The sequence below is a fragment of the Dermacentor andersoni genome, chromosome 11 (genome assembly GCF_023375885.2).
Source record: "Dermacentor andersoni chromosome 11, qqDerAnde1_hic_scaffold, whole genome shotgun sequence".
NCBI lineage: Eukaryota > Metazoa > Arthropoda > Arachnida > Ixodida > Ixodidae > Dermacentor > Dermacentor andersoni.
Genome location: NC_092824.1, coordinates 66,186,944 through 66,208,864, shown reverse-complemented (window position 1 = coordinate 66,208,864; position 21,921 = coordinate 66,186,944). Strand labels below are relative to the sequence as shown.

General features: G+C 47.8%; 1 protein-coding gene across 4 annotated transcripts in view; it reads right to left on the bottom strand.

The window, feature by feature from the left end:
• LOC126518369 (uncharacterized) overlaps positions 1-20,313 on the bottom strand; it is an 80,734-nt gene extending 60,421 nt beyond the window's left edge. For 3 of the 4 annotated variants that reach the window (XR_011891102.1, XM_072285550.1, XM_072285551.1), the window contains exons 1-4: positions 19,321-20,313; positions 19,090-19,207; positions 18,699-18,955; positions 18,270-18,344 (exon numbers count right to left, since the gene is read on the bottom strand). The gene's annotated coding sequence lies outside the window, so the exon portion shown is untranslated. Of the gene's footprint in view, positions 1-18,269; positions 18,345-18,698; positions 18,956-19,089 lie in introns of all 4 variants that reach the window. The other variant, XR_011891103.1, reaches the window with a different exon arrangement.
• Between the last annotated feature and the right edge of the window lie 1,608 nt (positions 20,314-21,921).

The window sequence follows — 21,921 nt, the reverse complement described above, 5'->3', positions numbered from 1 at the left end:
CATCAGGGCAACCTGCTCAGGACAATTTTCCTTTGAATGGCTTTCATGACCTGGCTCTAATACGCTGAACGTACATTATGCACTTTCTTTCCCAGAGCCCATAGGCTCAGTTTCGTGCGACCTGTTTCAGAGACATGTTTCAGAGCTATGTTACGAGTTTAATTATTGGCTGGAGGTCATCCAACATGAGAATTTTGATGTCCACACACTAGGGAGAGGAAAGTATTTCAACTTGTCTAAACACCCGCTTATGGCACAGCATGCTTTCTTTTGCTTATTAACGTTATTTGTTGCTTCGCCGAAAGGATCACTTGCAGAACTTTATTGAGGTAAGCTCAGTAAGATTCTAGTATCTCAAGATCCATATATGGTAGCTATGTAGTAAGCTTTGAAGAGTAGAATGCAAGTGGGGAAACAACGCCTGTCTGCACAAAGCATACGCTGCCCGATTTTTGTGCAAATATTTACATATGACAAAATATATTGTATAGATAAGGTGATCAGGAGACTGCACTAAGAACTATCGGAACTCCAAAAATAATAAAATATCGGAAAATTATTCGTAATTTTCAAGCTTCTGGAGCTTTTTTTGCACCGGAATTTCTCTCACGATGTTTTTTTGAGATACAGATTGATGTCATTTATGTGCAGCAAAAGCCACGCATGGCAGAAATTCTGCAGCAGATACAGGGGACACTTAGAGCAAAATATTTTAGAGAGCAGGCTGCTGTTTAGCCTAAATTCAGTACACTGGTAACACCGCAGATTTGCGCGGCCACACAACGTGCCCTAGAAAACATTTATCCATGTCCTTCCCTTCCGCTCGCGATATTGGAATGCCATCTGGCTCCGCAAGAGTCGCTAGAACTCTGTGCTTAAATGACGCCTCAGCTGCTCTAGTGCTTAAGCAATAGGGGGAATTCCCCCGTGGTAATATTTCGGCAGCTCTTTAACTTAGCGCAACTTGCGATATCTTTGTGTATAATTTCCCAGTCGGTTGATGATGCCTGCGATCTCTGATGAATATATTATCCGATTTTGCCTTGCTGCAGGTGTTTCAGAACCTGTAAAGACAGATACCTCATTAGAACATCTTCTTCGGCTAGTTGATCAATTTTCGCCGAAATTGGACATTTTGTAAAAGAACATTGCACGCAGGCACACAGGACAAGCGCAACGTCCTGTCTACTCTAAAGTGTCATGTTGTATTGGAAAGCAAATTCCTGTGGCCACAAATGCATACCATGTGATATCACTTTGCATTTATTAAAATACGACAGCATGTTCATTAACACTAACAAATTTCTAATGCACGTAACAAAACACAGAACTATTTTCGTAAAGGAGTACATAGGCGCCGACTACGGGGAGGGGGGGGGGAAGGCTCCGGGGCCCGAGCCCCCCCCACCCCGGAGTTTTTCGGTGGGGGCTGAGCCCTCACCGGGCGATGCTGAATCCCGCCCCCCTCCCCCTCCCCCTCACACACACACATCTTAAGTGTCCTTACCAGAGCTTTGACGTCCACATCATTTGAAGTTTGTTTTGACTTTCCTAGACCTTCTCACTTGAAATTTTACTGGGCCTAATAGCTTACAGCATCACTGTTGGCACAGACGTGCACGGCTTTTAATTCCTACTTTCGCTTTATTTCTGCAAATCCTGACAAGACGACACGCGCATTAGAAGCACTAGCGGCGGCTGCCTCATCCGCTTCAAGTTTCCACTGTAGACGCCATGCACATACACAGTATATTTAAATATAGACACAGGACAAAGTTTATTATATTTTTGAAAGAGATGGAAGTAGCCAATGAAAGATTATTTCTAAAGGTATGGATAGCATATCCCTAGAGAATTATTATGTTGCTGCATGTTCACCACACTTGAAATTGTTTTGCGTGCTTTTTTGACCATGAAGAAAAACCTATAAATTTTAGTGACCCTTCAGCAGTCTTTTATCAATGGTGTATGATTGCTTCTGGCTGTATTCTGGTTTCTCGTTGCATGAATGGTCGCATTGCTTCTCTTTCGTGTAACTAATGCTAACGACTCATGAAAAAAAATTTCTAATAATTTACAATAATTATTAGGGATGGAAACATCGTCAGTTGCATGCAAAGATCATAAATATATACAAGGTGTCCCAATTAACTATTGTGCACCAAGATTTAAAGAACGAGCAATATGTTAGTCGAAGAAAACCTAGTGCATATTGTCACGTGGTGGTGACGTAGAAGAACACAGTAGCAATACTGTGAACGAGGAAACTAACTTTTATTGGGCGAACTTGTGCCCACAAAACAGGCTACACTTATAGCACAACGAAAGCGGCGAACACAGTCGGCGATCGTCGGAAATCTGACCAGCGGGTCAAGCGCGTCGGCTTTTATAGAGCAGTCATCGAATGTTCCAGACTAATCGTTGGGACCCGCGTGCCTTCCACAGAGTTCTACACCATTCGCGTCAGGCGATGAAATCAGATAACACAAGGTTCGGCGACAATAGACCGCGGATAGAAGCATCGATAACTTTCCAGAAACTTCGGATACATGCAGGCGCGTCCCGCGCTGTGTGATAGCATTTGTTAGGCGGCGAAGCGTGGTCGCCCGATAAAGATAAGTACACGTGTCAATACCCCCCTCTTAAAAAGCATCGACCCGATGCTGCTAACAAACGAAAGTAACAAAGAAAAGCATTCGTAGCAAAGAAAACAACAAACTAAGGAAGTTAATCAGCGTCCGTAAAATGGTTTAAGGCGCACCACGTGGACCACTTCAGATCGTGCGCGGCGCCGCTGTGAGTGCGAAATGCCGTCTGGCACGACCTCATAGTCTAGTGCGCCAATACGTCGGATGACCTTGTAGGGTCCGAAATGGCGTCGCAGCAGCTTCTCACTGAGTCCTCGCCGGCGTATCGGGGTCCATACCCAAACACGGTCGCCGGGCTGGTACTCGACGAAGCGTCGTCGGAGGTTGTAGTGTCGGCTGTCGGTACGCTGCTGGGTCTTGATCCGTAGGCGGGCGAGCTGTCGGGCTTCTTCGGCGCGCTGGAGATAGGTAGCGACGTCAAGATTCTCCTCGTCAGTGACGTGCGGCAGCATGGCGTCGAGCGTCGTCGTCGGGTTCCTGCCGTAAACCAACTTGAATGGCGTGATCTGTGTTGTTTCTTGCACCGCCGTGTTGTAGGCGAAGGTGACATACGGCAGGACCGCGTCCCACGTCTTGTGCTCGACGTCGACGTACATTGCTAGCATGTCGGCGAGGGTCTTGTTCAGGCGCTCCGTGAGACCATTCGTTTGCGGATGGTAGGCAGTTGTCCTCCTGTGGCTTGTCTGGCTATATTGCAGAATGGCTTGGGTGAGCTCTGCTGTAAAAGCCGTTCCTCTGTCGGTGATGAGGACTTCTGGGGCGCCATGTCGCAGCAGGATGTTCTAGACGAAAAATTTCGCCACCTCGGCTGCGCTGCCTTTCGGTAGAGCTTTTGTTTCAGCGAAGCGGGTGAGATAGTCCGTCGCCACGACGATCCACTTATTCCCGGATGTTGACTTTGGAAACGGCCCCAACAAATCCATCCCAACCTGCTCGAATGGTCGACGAGGAGGTTCGATCGGCTGTAGTAACCCTGCTGGCCTTGTCGGTGGTGTCTTGCGTCGTTGACAGTCTCGGCGTGTCTTGACGTAACGGGCGACGTCGGCTGTCAGACGCGGCCAGTAATACCTTTCATGTATCCTCGACAGCGTCCGGGAGAATCCGAGGTGCCCAGCAGTTGGATCGTCGTGTTAGGCGTGCAGTACTTCTGGACGCAGCGCCGACGGAACAACAAGAAGGTAGTTGGCGCGGACTGGTGAGAAGTTTTTCTTCACGAGTAGGTTGTTTTGAAGCGTGAACGAAGATAATCCACGCTTAAATGCCCTAGGGACAACGTCGGTGTGCCCTTCCAAATACTCGACAAGGGCTTTTAGCTCCGGGTCCCCTCGTTGTTGATCGGCGAAGTCTTCCGCGCTTATTATTCCAAGGAAGGCGTCGTCATCCTCGTTATCTTGCGGCGGCGGCTCAATGGGGGCGCGTGATAGGCAATCGGCATCTGAGTGTTTTCGTCCGGACTTGTATGTTACAGTGATGTCGTATTCTTGTAGTCTGAGGCTCCACCGTGCCAGCCGTCCTGAAGGGTCCTTTAAGTTAGCTAGCCAACACAACGCGTGATGGTCGCTGACCACTCTGAATGGCCTGCCATATAGGTAGGGGCGAAATTTCGCTGTAGCCCAAACGATGGCGAGGCATTCCTTTTCCGTTGTGGAATAATTGCCTTCCGCTTTTGACAACGACCGGCTAGCGTAAGCTATCACGTGTTCATGTCCATCTTTTCTCTGGACTAGGACGGCACCGAGGCCTAGGCTACTGGCGTCAGTGTGGATTTCGGTATTGGCGTGCTCGTCGAAGTGGGCAAGTACGGGCGGCGACTGCATGCGTCGTTTGAGTTCTTCAAATGCGTCGGCCTGCGGCGTTTCCCACTTGAACTCGACGTCACATTTAGTTAGCTGTGTCAGCGGCTCAGCAATTCGTGAAAAGTCCTTGACAAATCGCCTGTAGTAGGCACACATGCCAAGAAATCTACGCACTGCCTTCTTGTCGGTGGGCTGCGGGAACTTTGCGATGGCAGCTGTCTTCTGCGGGTCGGGGCGGACTCCAGACTTGCTGATGACGTGGCCTAGGAACAGAAGCTCATCGTAGGCGAAGCGGCACTTTTCTGGCTTCAGAGTGAGGCCTGATGACTTGATGGCCTCGAGTACTGTTGCAAGCCGCCTGAGGTGATCGTCGAAATTTCCGGCGAAGACAACGACGTCATCCAAATAAACGAGACAGGTCTGCCACTTCAATCCTGCTAAAACCGTGTCCATCACGCGCTGGAACGTTGCAGGCGCCGAGCACAGTCCAAATGGCATAACCTTGAACTCGTAGAGGCCGTCTGGGGTGATGAAGGCGGTCTTTTCGCGATCTCTTTCGTCGACTTCTATTTGCCAATAGCCAGACTTGAGGTCCATCGACGAGAAGTATTTAGCGTTGCAGAGCCGATCCAATGCGTCGTCTATCCGTGGGAGGGGGTATACATCCTTCTTCGTGATCTTGTTCAGTCGACGATAATCGACACAGAAACGTAGGGTTCCGTCCTTTTTCTTTACCAGGACAACAGGGGATGCCCACGGGCTTTTCGACGGCTGGACGATGTCGTCGCGCAGCATTTCGTCGACTTGTTCTCTTATAGCTTCACGTTCCCGCGTCGAAACTCTGTAAGGGCTCTGGCGTAGTGGTCGAGCGCACTCTTCGGTTATTATGCGATGCTTTGCGACTGGTGTTTGTCGAATCCTCGATGACGTCGAAAAACAGCCTTTGTATCGTCGAAGCAGACTTCTGAGCTGTTGCTGCTTAATCGCGGGGAGACTTGGATTTATGTCGTAGTCTGGCTCGGGAACTACGGTCGTCGGGGTAGATGCGACAGAATCCGAGAGGACAAACGCATCGCTGGTTTCCTGAATTTCCTCGATGTATGCGATCGTCGTGCCCTTGTTGATGTGCTTGAACTCCTGGCTGAAGTTTGTCAGCAACACCTTTGTGTTTCCTCCGTGCAGTCGAGCGATCCCTCTTGCGACGCAAATTTCACGGTCCAGCAGTAGACGTTGGTCGCCTTCGATGACGCCTTCTACGTCAGCGGGTGTTTCGGTGCCGACCAAAATAACAATGCTGGAGCGAGGCGGGATGCTCACTTGATCTTCGAGCACACTCAAGGCGTGGTGACTACGAGGGCTCTCCGGCGGTATCGCTTTATCTTCCGACAGCGTTATTGACTGTGACTTCAGGTCGATGATTGCGCCGTGTTGGTTCAGGAAGTCCATACCGAGAATGACGTCTCGTGAACACTGTTGGAGGATAACGAAAGTGGCAGGGTAAGTCCGGTCATGAATGGTTATTCTTGCCGTGCAGATTCCAGTCGGCGTGATGAGGTGTCCCCCAGCGGTGCGAATTTGAGGGCCTTCCCATGCAGTCTTAACCTTCTTCAACTGGGCGGCGATGTGTCCACTCATGACGGAGTAATCAGCCCCTGTGTCCACTAAGGCGGTAACTGCGTGGCCGTCGAGAAGCACGTCGAGGTCGGTGGTTCTTTGTCTGGCGTTGCAGTTTGGTCTTGGCGTCGGATCACGGCTGCGTCGTGTTGAACTGAAGCTTGAACGTCGCGTCGTCAAGTCGTCTTTCGTCGGTGTAGTCTTGGCTTCCTGACTTCGTCGGGGCGGCGGGGTGTCGTCATTAGGTCGTCGAGATGGTTGCTTCGTCGTCTTCGTCGGCGGCGGAGGATCTTCGTCAGTTCGACGAACAGCAACCGCACCTCCATCGGTTGCTGCTTTTAGTTTTCCGGATATGGGCTCGCTGACCGGCCCCGAGCTGGGCCAGTGTATGTTCGGCGCTGCGGCGACAGGTAGCGGCCTGGTGATGGTGAACGCGACGGTCGTCGAGGGCTCCACTGAGTGGTGGCGAGGTAGTCGGCGATATCGCGAGGTCGTTCGCCAATCTGTGGCCGCGGCGCGTTAACGGCGAAACCTCGCAGTCCCATCTCCCGGTATGGGCACCGGCGGTACACATGGCCGGCTTCCCCGCAGTGGTAGCAGAGCGGGCGGTGGTCAGGAGCGCGCCAAACGTCGGTCTTCCTCGGGTAGCTCCGCTGGGCGACGGGTGGGCGCGCTGTCGGTGGCGGCGGCGGTGGTCGACGGAATTGCGGCGTTACAGGGCCCTGGCGCGGTCGCTGAGGAGGGCCGTGACGGCGTACGACGGCGGCGTAGGTCATCGCTTCGGGTTGGGGTTGCGGTAATTGAGGTTGCACCTCCGGAACTCCAAGCGACCGCTGAACCTCATCTTTGACGATGTCAGCGATCGAGGCCACTTGAGACTGCGACGACGGGAAGATCTTCTGAAGCTCCTCTCGTACGACTGCCCTGATAGCCTCGCGCAGGTCTTCGGAGGCCAGTGATTGAACTCCGGCATAGTTTGTAGCGTTGGTGCGGCGGTAGAATTGCCGGTTTCGCATCTCGAGTGTCTTCTCGATAGGTCGGCGCTGCGGCGACAGGTAGCGGCCTGGTGACGGCGAACGGGAAGCTCGTCGAGGGCTCCACTGAGTGGTGGCGAGGTAGTCGGCGATATCGCGAGGTCGTTCGCCAATCTGTGGCCGCGGCGCGTTAACGGCGAAACCTCGCAGTCCCATCTCCCGGTATGGGCACCGGCGGTACACATGGCCGGCTTCCCCGCAGTGGTAGCAGAGCGGGCGGTGGTCAGGAGCGCGCCAAACGTCTGTCTTCCTCGGGTAGCTGCGCTGGGCGACGGGTGGTCGTGCGGGTGGCGGCGGCGGCGGACGACGGAATTGCGGCCTGACAGGGCCCTGGCGCGGTCGCGGAGGGGGACCTTGACGGCGTGCGACGGCGGCGTAGGTCATCGCTTGCGGCTCAGGCTGCGGCGATTCAGGGGCTACTCCAAGTTGTTGTTGGAGTTCCTCACGCACGGCGTCGGCAATGGAAGCCACTTGAGGCTGTGATCGTGGCAACAGCTTTTGTAGCTCCTCCCGCACGACAGCTCGGATAGTCTCGCGTAGGTCGTCGGTGGCCAGTGACTGAACTCCGGCGTAGTTTGTCGCGTTCGTGCGGCGGTCGAATTGCCGGTTTCGCATCTCGAGTGTCTTCTTGATGCTAGTGGCCTCGCGAAGAAACTCGTCGACGGTCTTCGGTGGGCTTCGTACCATACCGGCGAAAAGTTCCTCCTTTACACCACGCATTAGTAGCCGGACTTTCTTTTCCTCGGACATTTCCGGGTCGGCGTGGCGGAATAGGCGGCTCATTTCTTCTGTGAAAATCACGGTGGTCTCGTTAGGCAACTGCACTCGGGTTTCTAGGAGTGCTTGGGCTCGTTCTCGGCGTACGACGCTTGTGAATGTCTGCAGGAAGCCGCTTCGGAAAAGGTCCCAGGTCGTTAAGGTGGCTTCTCTGTTCTCGTACCACGTCCTGGCAGCGTCTTCCAATGCGAAGAAGACATGTCGCAGTTTGTCGTCGCTGTTCCAGCTGTTAAATGCAGCGACCCTCTCGTACGTCTCGATCCAGGTTTCCGGGTCCTCGAATGTTGAACCGCGGAACGTGGGGGGCTCCCTGGGCTGCTGCAGCACGACGGGGGATGCTGGGGCTGCCATTGGGGTGGACTTGGTGGCAATCTTCCTGTTCGTCTCAGGTAGAAGTCCGTGCTCTGGGGGCAGTCCTTGCAGTCGGCGGCTAGCACGCTGGTCTTGGGCGACGTTGGTTTTGTCCTCGGGCTTCGGGCTTGGATCGCGGCTTTGCGGGGGCGTTCTGTACATGAACGCACAAGCACCTTCACCAGATGTCACGTGGTGGTGACGTAGAAGAACACAGTAGCAATACTGTGAACGAGGAAACTAACTTTTATTGGGCGAACTTGTGCCCACAAAACAGGCTACACTTATAGCACAACGAAAGCGGCGAACACAGTCGGCGATCGTCGGAAATCTGATCAGCGGGTCAAGCGCGTCGGCTTTTATAGAGCAGTCATCGAATGTTCCAGACTAATCGTTGGGACCCGCGTGCCTTCCACAGAGTTCTACACCATTCGCGTCAGGCGATGAAATCAGATAACACACGGTTCGGCGACAATAGACCGCGGATAGAAGCATCGATAACTTTCCAGAAACTTCGGATACATGCAGGCGCGTCCCGCGCTGTGTGATAGCATTTGTTAGGCGGCGAAGCGTGGTCGCCCGATAAAGATAAGTACACGTATCAATATTGTTTACAGTACAGTGGAGTAGCTGCCAGTAATATTTTCGTTACTGAGATTTAATTAGGTAATCGTAATTAATTATCTAACTCGAGACGTACTATCCTAATTGTCAAAGCGTCAATGAGGCATTTGAAGGCACAGCCAAGGGACATCTAACTGCGGTATTTTAAGCGACGTACTAATTGCGTACTATTTTTTTCCCCGGCTGATAAATAAAGCACGCGAATTATAGAGCTACGGGACTGCGCTCCCAATAGGATAAAAAAGCAGCGCCCTCGAACAGGCTCCCTCTGAATTATCCAGAACGAAGTAAAGGAAATGGAGAAAAAACATCGTGATCGAGCTGGTGCCTTATCGTCCGCGCCCCGACCGAAGTAAGACGTCGCGTTTGGTGTTAGTTGGAAACAAACTATGATCGCTGTTGTCTTGGCGTATATAAAGTGCCACAAGATCTATCACCCCAAAAGCGAATTTACAACGTCGGTACAAATGTTTAAAGATGCGTTTTGTTTCGTCCCAGTCGCCATGTGTTTCTTCAATGAGCAGAAGGTAAACATGACCCTTGCCTTAGGATCTGCAAATGGCAATAAGAGGAAGCCCGCATATTATATATATATATATATATACATATACATACACACATAGCTAGTTTTTCTTGATCACTTAAAGCTTTGATTCATCTTGCTAAGGATTAAGAAATTGGGCGTTCGATCTGGCTTCATTTTTCGACAAAGTACCCATGAGAGAACAACTATAACTTCTCACTTTCAGTAGTTTAAAGCTGCTGGGCAACTGAGAATTAGAATTTTCGCCCCAGAAGAATTTCTGCTACAAAGCGGCAAACCAAACTCCAGGAGAACACGGCAGCGCGTGGCATGAACTGGTTTTGCCCTATCGTATGCTATAGCGCTAAGCACGGCGCGGCTTTTTACGAACGGGAATTCGCCCATAGTCTGTAAAAACTGTTCGGCTTTTTAGGTTAGCCTATAATCGGGAACATCACGAACCACCGACGAGCAAATGATACGGAGAAACTGACAAGCACGTGCTTTCTTGGCGCACGCGGAGCAAATTTCCCTGCTTGAGGTCACATGACGCCAGACCCCGTAGCAAATGACGTGCACAAGACAGCGCTCGCCATGCTAATGACACTTGCGCCGTACCCTGTAAAGTGGTTTCTGCGCGGAAATAAGGAATTACGGAAGTACAGACTCGCGGCGACTAATAAGTTATAGTCCTTACCTTCATCGACCAGGGACCGCACTTCCACTCCAACAGTCGGCACAGCCGACCACAAGTCTTGTTTTGGTCGGGTCGGCGTACTCCCTTTTTCTGATCTGGTCCAAGCAGAGGCAGTAGTCGTAGCACATCTGCACGCATGCCAACCCCGCGAGGACATTTAGCGTAATTTCGCCAAATGTCACATCTGAAAAATGGGCAAAATACCGCATGGTCATGGAGGAGGAACACCTAAATATGAAACCAAAGCTGAGAGCACGAAGACGCGACGAAAAAATTCTGTCCTTCTAGGCACAGTTCGAAAAAGAGAATAGTAAACTCGGTCATCGCGTAGTTAACTCGAACTTCTCGTAATTCAAAATACAAATGGTGACTGCTACGTAATTGATTTTGTTTTACTTCTGCCGTGTTCATGAACATTCAGAGGTAATGTGGCGACATAAAACTAGTCACCGGAATGCTCTCCATCGTAACCAGTTTGTGCAACAAGCATTGGAATACTTTCGCCAAATATAAATCGCAAATTTTCTACTCCTGTAAAAAATGAAAAGCCACCGCCAACATACACCGATGGGAAATTTCCGTCTGCGCATCAGCTAGCATCAATCGGCCCATGTGCAACTGTCATCAAGTAGCTTTTACAACACCACAGAAAAATGCGCCGCGCCAAACGAAAAAAACACATTCACTTGAAAACAACCCCGGAAGATCTTTCGTTTCGTTCTATAGCTGTTTTGATAAGGATAGCGCTTGTTTCTTCATAACGACTGCAGAAAAAGCGTGCTTACCTGTCGTCCGCCGGGAAATGGAAAAACTTCGCCCAGCTGTCCGTCCCCGAGTTGCCACACCACACAGCCGCGCAGCATGCCTTGTGCCCTTTCCTCGGTTTTTTTCGAATTTGTCGGAACGTTCGAGGGCACATAAAGAAAAATTTTAACTGCAGAGCACGCGAAAAAACGTACACCTGCATAGAAAGCGGCAGAAGCAGATGAGCAGAGTAGCAAACGAAGCCGAAGGTAATTGCATCCCTTTATTCTTATGTAGTTTGAAAAGATAGAGCAACATATGCAAACGTTACTGAATTTACATTTGGCTACTAGTGTCATGACGACGCTTTATTGTCAATACCGAAACTAGCCCCACAGTTCGCCCACTGTCTTGACCTTCTCTACAACATCAGATGGCTCGCCTGGCACAGAGCCAGAAACGCTTTCGGCCGTGTACTCGCACAGATCCGGTCTGATCGCCCCAGAAGTCATCACCACAGATGTCGATACCGAACTAGTGGCAGTCCGCGCCTCGATGACAGTTGTTCACCTACGTAGTCCCATATGTGGTCCCGTAGTCCCTTGAATATTCCATAATACGGCAATCTTTTTATTTATTTATTTATTTATTTATTTTATTTATTTATTTATTTATTTATTTAGTGAGTGCCCCGCTTTGCCAGGAAGGCGTTACAGCAGGGGGTTACAGACTTAAATAAAACGCTTCTTCATCTATACAGCACACTTGCGTCTCTTGCAGCCGGTTCCAATCTCTGATAGTCATCACAAAGAATTGTTGTCCTTGCATGGTACTCCTTCACTTTGTGTCGGTGATCATTTCTACTGGATATGTAATTGGGTTGATAAAAGTAGTTATTACAAGCAATTCCAGTGTTACCGTGAAAAATACAAAAAACTTCAATCGCGGTGTTTTTCTGCGCAAAGAAATCGATTCCCAACCCAATTCCGTTTTCATAGCGGTACAGCTGTCTGTCCGCTTGTACCGCCCTAAAACAAACAGCGCAGCTCTATTCTGATTTTTTTTTTCAAGTTTATCTATAGACCTGGCCTGCATCGGGTCTCATAAAGGGCATGCGTACTCCAAGATCGGCCTAATACAGGTGAGATAGGCCGTGTTCTTTAAATTCTGGGGTGCCCATCTTAGGTTCCGTTGGATAAAGTTAGGAGCGCTTGCTGCTTTACCAACAACATAATCAATATTGGGATTCCATGAGCAATCATGCGATAAAACAACACCAAGATATTTGCATGTTGGTTCAGTATAGTCACATACATATTTAGCCTGTAAGCTGTTTCAATTTGTTTCTTTTTTTTTGGAAACACGCCTGTGCACACACTTTTTTGGACTCAACGTCATTTGCCACTTCTGGCCCCACCTTGTAATACGATCGAAATCGTCCTGCAAAGAAACGCCGTCACTCGCATTCCTAATCTGCCGATATAAAACACAATCGTCGGCAAATAAACGCATGCACGATGAAATACCCACAGAGATATTATTAACAAAAATAAGGAATAAGAGCGGTCCAAGGACGGAGCCTTGTGGCATGCCTGACGATACACCAGCATAGGATGAACACCTCCCATTTAAAAGCACGCATTGACGCCTGTCGAACAAGTAATTGGTTATCCAAGTTAGTACATTCTGGTCAAAATTTACAATGTGCAGTTTGACTAGGAGAAGGAAGTCCGACACGGTGTCGAAGGCCTTTCGAAAATCTATGAAGACACAATCTGTTTGCCCACCCTCGTCAACGTTGGAAGCCAACTCATGAAAAAACTCTACAAGTTGCGTGGTACAAGAAAATCCTTTGCGAAAACCGTGCTGCTCATTTATCAGAACATTATTATCTGTAAGATGGGTCAATATGTGCTTAAATAGGATATGTTCAAAAAGTTGACATGATATTGATGTTAATGAAATGGGCCGGTAATTTGTTACATCCTTTGTTCAGCCACCCTCATGAACCGGAACAACATGGGAAATTTTCCAATCATCGGGTAAAGTGCCCGTTGAAAGCGACTTAGTGCAAATTATGTAAAGGTAAAGCGAAATGGGCGGTAATAGTACTGTTGCTGTTAGAAATTTGTACTTTTCATATCTTAACCGTTTGAAATTCCACCCCCCCCCCCCCCCCTTGCTTTATGCACTGCCATAGGGCCTGTGAGGTTCTGCTGGATCAAGAAATACGGCAATGCCAGCTGAAACGCAAAGTCATGGGCCGTGGTGTTCTCTAGCAAAACAATATTAGGCTGACGGAGAGTAAATCAGGGACAGCAAAAGAAAAAATATGCAAACCCAAACGAAGCACACGAGCATAGCGCCAACACCCATGAAATGAAGCATTCTGTGAAACTCGACCGTAAGTACGTCTCATCACAACAACAAATCAAAGCGGAGCAATGAAGCGCGAAATTATATGTTGTGCAGAATGGCCTAGGTCCTCCACTCCACGATACACAATTCCTGGCACGAGACAAGAACCATTGTCATGCAATGATAACATATGACAAACCCAACCTTCTTATATTTTCTTCTACCTCGAGTATCCCTTTAGCCATAGTTAATCTTTAGGAATGAGCAATATTTGAGTTTCCTTGAATTTTCGGCAATAACCTTGTGCCTGAAAGTTTGATGCAAAAAATATTTTCTCCTGGCAATTCGCTTATGCTCATTCGACTTTTCCTTAACACAGCGTGCAGCTTTCCCTACGTAATGTCTGCCGGGTAATTGCTGAATGTCATAGATTTCATTTTCCTCCCATGCCACGTAAGGACTGCGGTGTATGTAAAGAGTTTTGCTACAAGGTTCAGTTCTCGGTTATATACTCTCAGCTTTTTGATAGCGACATTCTCAGGTGTATGTAATCTTTTTTTACTATTATGAGAATTGGTGTTAAAGGTAAACTATGACTGCTATGGTATGACTGTGCCAACGGATTGAAAGAGTAAGTTTGAAAATCAATATACTGAAGACTAAGGTAATGTTAAATTGCCTAGCCGGAGCACGGAATCCGCGATCGGTAGTAAGACTCTAGAATAACACTTAACAAGGCAAACCAGTCAGAGGCTATCATGATGAAGGAAAGGATATTGAAAGAAAAATAAAATTGGTTGGATCGCAAACGGTATGTATTACGACATAATGATGGGCAGCTTACCGCTATCCTTGAAATGGGTAAAATCATTGCTTTCTATGGGTACTAATGTAAGGACCAGAGACTTAGAGAATAATAAAGAAATCTTAGAAGAGAAATCTTAGATGCCACGTTCAGAGACAGGAAGACAGCGATGCGGATTGTAAAGAATTCAGAGGTAGCCGAGTTAGGTGGGCCATGTAATGTGTAGGACAGATAACTGGTGCTTTAAAAGTGTTACGCTTACACAATGAGTGCAAAGGGAAGAGAAGTGCAGTGGAGGACGGCAGGAAATTAGGTGTTGTGATAATATCAGTAAATTAACAAGCAAAAAATGGAATCAGCTGGCGCAAGACAAGGGTTATTGTAAATTGCTGGGAGATGCAATTAATAAGCTGATAGTGATTGTGATGACTGCTTTATGCTTTCCATAGTGGTTCGCTTCATTCTCATTGCCTAACTTCTTCACGGTCCCTTTCGCTGCTAGACGCAACGAGGTGCAACGCTTAGCCAGACGAACAACCGCGGTCAGCTTGGGCAATAACTGACCAAATTAAGCGACAAATCCTCGAGAAGAAAAGACACTTATTTTCCCTCAAAAACCCCAAATGGGGGCATTATATTACAGATCTGTCCGTTGGTTTTTGTAATGTGTAAACATAGCATTCGTTGCGCTATCGCAAGAACTGATTGGTACCCTGGAAAGGATGACATAGAGCATCATATTTATTTGATTTCAGATTTATGTGCTATGTTCGCGGGCTTCGCTTCTATTAATCCATTAATGCACTCTGCGTACATCTGTGCTATATACCAACGAGCCTAAGTCGTAAATGTTTTCTTCCGCAGCTTTAAATTTGCGAGAAAGCAAATATAAGTTCATGGTAAGTACATGGGCAGAAGAGTTGAGTTTGATAACGTGATTTTTGGAGTAGCAAGGCGAAGACAGCAGAGGCTAGATGTTTACGCTGCCTGTCATCAGCGGATGATTTTGTTCAGAACGGTGCAGCCCATACATATATATATATATATATATATAGCAAGCTTCCCTCTAAAGTGTACACGAACCTTAACATTTGAGCTAGCAGTGGCGTGTGCTTTTAAAGCTGCTCCTATCACATCGTGTATATAGTTTACGCTGTGGTTACGCTGTTTGCCACTGTGTGTGTAGATATTTGCTTGCCTAATCATCTCGCACCCAAATAAGACCAACACACCGTGTTATCTGATGCTTCATCGCCATTTCTAGGCAAAAAAAAAAAATACTGTGTGCCTGTGCGCTTGTGCGTGCGCTTGTCCGTTCGCGGGTATGTGTTAGTGCGTGCGAAAGAGACAATGAGAAGACAACGGCACGACGACGACTACTCAAGTTCGATCCACGACAAAAATGACGAGCGTGTCATGGTGCCAGATGTAACACGAACACTACGACGATGTCGCGAAGACGACCGCGGGAAAACGACGACATGGCCGCCAAAGTGACGAATGTGGCCAAGCTTGACTCCGGCGCCAACAAGACGGCGATGACACAACTACAGGGGTGTAAAGAAGACAGTACAATAACGAGGACAGTGAGATAAGGAAAAGAGAACAATGACGTCACGGATACAGTAACACGTAGATGATGACACCGACATGTTGAGAACGAAGACCGCAAGATTACAAAACGACAGTAACATAGGACGACCATATGATGGCGTCAGTGGCGTTATTACGTAAGTGCTGTCTCAGTAAAATAAAATTGCAGTTACCACCTACGATGATTGCCGTACGAGCGAACAAACGAAAGGGCAAACTAACTTCCGAAAGGAGGAACGCGCCAACTGAACGAGCGACTGAACGAGCCAACTAACGAAGGACTGAACGGGAGAACAAACCAACCAAAGAGCGAATTAACCAAGAACTAACACACGAACGAACAAACATACTAAGGAAGGTTTCCTTTCCATATCCTACCGGCGACCGTTGCTCACCGATTCACCACAAAAACGGGCGAAAGAGGCAAAAAAAGGTATTTGCTTAGAAGTCTGCAGCATAAACATTCTAAAGTGTGCGCCGCTGCTTTCACCGCCGCCGCCGCTTAAGTATCACCGTCAATGGCGAAGCATGCGCAGTGCATGTTTAGAGATGAAAACTTTCCCTGCCACGGCACGTAAGCAGTCACGCCAGCGACCCCACATTCATCATCACGTCGCCACTTCAGCGTCATTCTCTCGTAACCATGTAGTCCTTAGAATGTCGACGTCGTTGAATATTGTTAGCATAATTACAGGTTAACATGAATAAAGGGAAAATCAGACATCCACCCGTTCGTAGCAATTGCTATAAAGGAAACCCATACGGGTTCCTGGAAAGAAAAAGCCTCGTAGTTGAAGAAAAATTCGTCCTGGTCCGGACCTCGAACCCGGATATGCGGATAAAGGTTAACATGTAACAAAATTACTGGAGTCCACGATGAACTCCCAAACATTGACGAGACAATAGAAGCGAGAACGGAGTTCCCGAAAACTGCAAACAGAAGTGAACACATAATTTAAAGTGCATGTTGCAGGCAAGCAACAATATCAAGGAACACACACGCACACGCGCACACATGCACACACACACACACACACACACGCACGCACACACACACACACACGCACGCGCGCACGCGCACACACAAACACACACACACACACACAAACACAGAAACACACACACACAAAAGCACACAACACAAAAACACACAAAAACACAAAAACACGATAACACACACACACAAAAACACGAAAACACAAGAAAACACACACACACAAAGACACAAAAAAACACCCAAAACCACAAGAAAAACACACACCCAAAAACACAAAAACACACACCCAAGAACACAAAAAAAAACACACACACACACACGCACGTATACGTCACAGTAGAGGGCACATGACCCTGAATGACCGCCTACGCTTGCCGAACCGCGCTGTTTCATGATTACAAATTCCCCGGATATGTCCCTGACACATATATGTCCCTGAAATTATAAATGCGTCCTACCTCTCTGTTCACACGCCTGTCATCAGCATTCTTCCCTAGACAAGCGTCACACATCGCCTTCGTCCTCGTCACATCACTACACAGGCGTCTCACACTGTGCATACATCTGATCTGGTATTTGCATTTTGGAATAATTCTGAACGATCTAGCACAATATTCTAAAGAAAATAATGTACAGCGCGAAGGTTGTGCATAAACATTGCATGAATTTATCATTGCATAGGATGAAATCGAACAGCTGTGCGCATCGTGATTAGCTGTATGTCATTTATTTAAAAAAACTCTTATAACATTATAACATGCCTGTCGGACGAGCATTATTCTCCACTGATGATGCCACGACAAAAACGACCAAATTTCAGCTGAAACGTCAGCCTATGTAAACCCTGTAGTATGGCTTGGAAACTGTATCAGGAAGCTTTGAATTGTATTTCAATATATGGAACTAAAAAATTATTTCTTTCAACTGCAAGACATCAAATCCTGGTATGTGCTGCTTTAAACTGGCAGCTGTAGTACATTTGTTTAATCACAGATACGCCAACTTCATAAGCACTAAAGAGGGAGCGCTTACGAGAAAGCTTTAGCTCGGGCCCAACACCGACGCGGCCTATTGAAATACATGTAAAACACAGAAATGCTTTTCTGAGATAACCCTTGGACCGAGTTTAATGAAATTGGTTGCATTTGAGTGAGAAAGTTAAATTATAGTGACTGTTGGAAGCGGAATTTCAATTTAGACCTGAACTTTGTGAAAAGAATTTTCAGCAATTGGAAAGTTCGAAAAAATAGACGCATACGAAGTTTATCAATCAATGACACACACATTACTAAAGTTCTTTTATTCATGTATAACAGATCAATCTTGTCCGCTTTAGATGATATATCAGATCGATTCACAAAATTGTGATGTCATTTTTACTTGCTGAGTTGCTGAGTAAACTTGATCGTTTTGTTTTCTGAAAATTTTTGATTTCTGCCAATTCTAATAAAAATTGACGATCTTAATCAAAAATTCGAAACAAACAGTCACTACATTTTAAATGTTTCTTTCAAATGCAACACACCTCGTCAAATTTGGTGCAGTGGTTGCCGAGAAAAACGAATTCTCCTTTTACACCTATTTAGATAGGAGCACCCCAGTTGAAGCTTCCTCTTACAGCAAAACAGCAGCGGACGGCACTTCGCGTGGCTGCTACACCAAGATTTCAGCATGATTAATTCAAAACGGTCGCAAGGATTGTGCTTACCTCGTCCGCTAGGAAGCAGAACTTGGCCCGGCCGTCCGTCCCCGCGTTGTTTGAACCAAAAACCACGTAGGTGTCCTGCATAAAGAAGCAGCGAGCATTGATCCATACAATGCGTTGTTTCTTCAAAAAAGCGGCGCGAGTTGCGTTCGCACGTTACAGGATAAAACTATGCACGAAGGAATGTGAGCACTCTTTCACGCAACCACATGCACTGTTAATGGTAAAGTGGCAGCCAACCCGAAATCAACCCGCGATATCGATTCCAGCTACATCACCCGTTATTGCAGCGAGCACAATATTTAAATGCAAAGTAATGGCAGAAATCAAACAGCTCGAGGAGAATGAACACAGACGCTGAACTTGTGTATGTTAAACAACAGCTTGCCCGACTTATCTTGTTGGTGGAGCAATTGTGATAAAAAAAAAAACCTTTTGCCACTTGGGATTCCTTGACGTGCGCGTGATCTTCTGATCAGCAGCCCAGGAGGTGACAAGAAACAGTTGGCCACCAGGTCTACACTGTGCGCAGCAAGACATCACACAGCTCAATAGCTGGCCACCAGGTCAGCAGGGTGGGCAGTCAGGTACTAGGTCGCTAGATCAGCTTGCTGCCAGATCCACCGGACGGGGATCAAGACACCAGACCCTAGGACTGCTAGAACAGCTGGGCACCAGGTTAGCAGGACCTGCATAGAGGTATAACATCGGCAGATCAGCTGGCCACCAGATCCACAGGATGGGCGTCAATACACCAAGCTGCTAGGACAGCTGGCCACCAGGTCAACAGTATCGGCTTAGAGATACCACGTCGCCAGATCACCTGGTATCTTCATGGTTCTAGATCAGGACACCAGGCTGCTAGAACAGTTGACCACCAGGTCCCCAGGGCGGGCACCGAGTTACCAGGTCACAAGGTCAGCTGGCCACCAGGATCAGCACTGCGGGCACAGGAATACCACGTCGAAAATCGTATAGACTGCTAGATCAGTTCGTAAATAAATTAATAAACAAACATCGGAGCACTAGACCAGCCCAACGGCCATACAGATACCACGTCGGTAGACCAGTTGGCCGCCAGCTCCACAGGGAGGACATCAAGGCGCCTGGCTGCTAAAACAGCTGGACACCAGGCCAATAGGGTGGGTATCGAGTTAGCAGGTCGATATGTCAGCTGTTCGATATGGCGGAGATCAAGACACGAGGCTTCTATAACAGTTGGCCGCCAGGTCCTCAAGGCGGGCTGTCAGACATCACCGAGCTGGAAGGCCTGGCCACCATGTCCGCAAGGCAGGCAGCAAGACACTGTGCCGCTGTAGAACAGCCCTGCGAAAGAGGTTTATTGAAATGTGGCGGCTACCTAGTGGCACATACCCATGCAGTTACCCAAGTTGGTATCAGGTATCGAGAATATTTATTGAACGGCAGTACGTAAGCATTACTTTAAAAAAAAATTCTAACCCTTTGCGAGCCAAAACCATGATATGATGTTGAGGCACGCCGTAGTGGAGAACTCAGGAATTGCATTGAACATCTGGGGTTCCCAGTACACGAAGTGCATGGTACACGGCTGTTTCTGCATTTTGGCGACCGCGACCGGGATTTGATCCAGTACCTTCGGGCTTAGTAGCACAACGCCAAAGTCACTAATCCGCTACTGCGGTTAATAGTGACCAAAGTTGGCGTAAAATAGGTTCACTGACGAGCGGCCCATACACAGCGACCCAGAATGGCATCAACGAAGTTCATTGAGGGGCAGCACATGCCATCACATAGCTAGTTACCCATGTTTATCCGAAGGTTGTTTTATAACCCTGTCCCTTCCGGACAGTAGACCGATACTCGACTCATTAGTTCACGAACTAACCCGTAACCCAAACTGGCATGGAACAGGTTTGATAAGGATAAACAAACCAATGGACAGACGAAGATATCGCAACCTGGGTGAAGTTCCGAAGGAGTGCTAACCGCAATAATAACAAGTTAGAAATGTAGCACAGTAGACTGCACAGAACTGCAATATTGTCGTGTTAAGGCTTTGCGTTGTGCAGTTACACTTTAGAATACTCATTATTGAGTCTGTGGGCTCAATGATTTCCGAGTCGTTAATTGAAGATGACTCTGGCCCCAAATAAATCAGTCATTTACTCTTCATTCGTGTTTTCCCGTTTGAAGATGTTCAGCTTCATTCTATTAATTGGCCATCGACAAGCACGGATGGCAGCATTAAGCCGAATAAGCTTGAATTATCATCAATCAGGAAGAAGCCTGGATTCTTTGCATTCTTTGCTAAAGTACACGGTATTCTTTCAGACGATCGCTTTGGTGAAGGCATTACCGTTTTAATACAGGACGTTTGAAGTGGGGCGTTTCGGAAGTAATTGCGAAAGATTTTTTTCCTTGTATTGCTTGCACCCACTAATTAACCTGTGCATGTAATACGAGCGGGTGATTGAATACTGTTAATGAAGAAACGTAGCATGACTCACGGCACAATAAATTAATGTTGAATTACTATGTAATTGACATGAGTCCCTATAAAATGCAAAGCCATTCTCATCCCACATTGACTTGCTTTCGATTGAGTGCCCAGCATCTTGGCACACAAGTGTGCAAATTTCACAACTTTATCGACAGTCGATCGTAATTCGTGACTGAAGGGGATGTCGTTTTAGGCGCATGATGGTCAACTTGGAACACTTGCATGTACCAAGTCAAATCCAGCCTGCCTTTATGCGCTAATATTTTAACTTGAATAAATTTCCACACTGTAACAAGCGCCAGAACACACAACTATAGCGAGCGGGTAGTTAAAGCAGGTTAACATTAGGTTAGGCCACGTCACGTTAGGTGAAGAACGAACGTATGGCGAAGGACAAGGATAGAAGTGCGTTCATAGGCAGAATAAGGTGGGGCAGTCACGTCATGCTTAAGAGCCACTTTCCTGAAACTTCGCCCTGTTTTTCGTTCTATCCGCTATCCATCCCTACCCCAGGGTTCAACCAGCATTCTACTCCTTGTATTTCCTCTGCCTTTACCCATTGGACAAAGCTAAGCCCCGGTCTCTTCGGTAATCTATTTCGATGATCACTCCCCCCCCCCCGCCTCCAGCGCTCCTTTGTCTGCCCAGCGCCTGCTGCTGCAAACACTTATTAGTTCGACCCACGGCGCGTGACATGAGAGTCGTCGTGCATGTGATCGGCGTTGTACGTCGTCATTGTCGTCGTCTGACCTTATGTGCAGCTCTGTTTCCCGTCATTTTTGTTTTGTATGTGTATGTTTGCGCAACCATGTGTTCTCCGCAATAGTGGGCAATGATGCCAATGACCACGTCGTCGGGACAATAAATGTGGTCGCTTGGATACAGTTTCGAGACCTGACGTTCCAGCAGAAGCATTCCAGCCTGGGCCAGCGGCTGTGCGGGCGGTCCAAGCACCAACTTGCTTTTGCTCGAGGGACTGTCATTTGAAGCTAGTGGTGGGGACATTCTCGCCGTCATCGCCACTTCCATTGAGCACGCTGTTCTGCAACTGTCCAAAAATTTGAAAAAAATAAATACAACATTTGAGAGATCTGGCAACTCTTTTCGGCACAAATAAACGCTTGTCACGTGTTTCACTCATATTTTTCGGGAATTTGCATACCGTTCGATTAG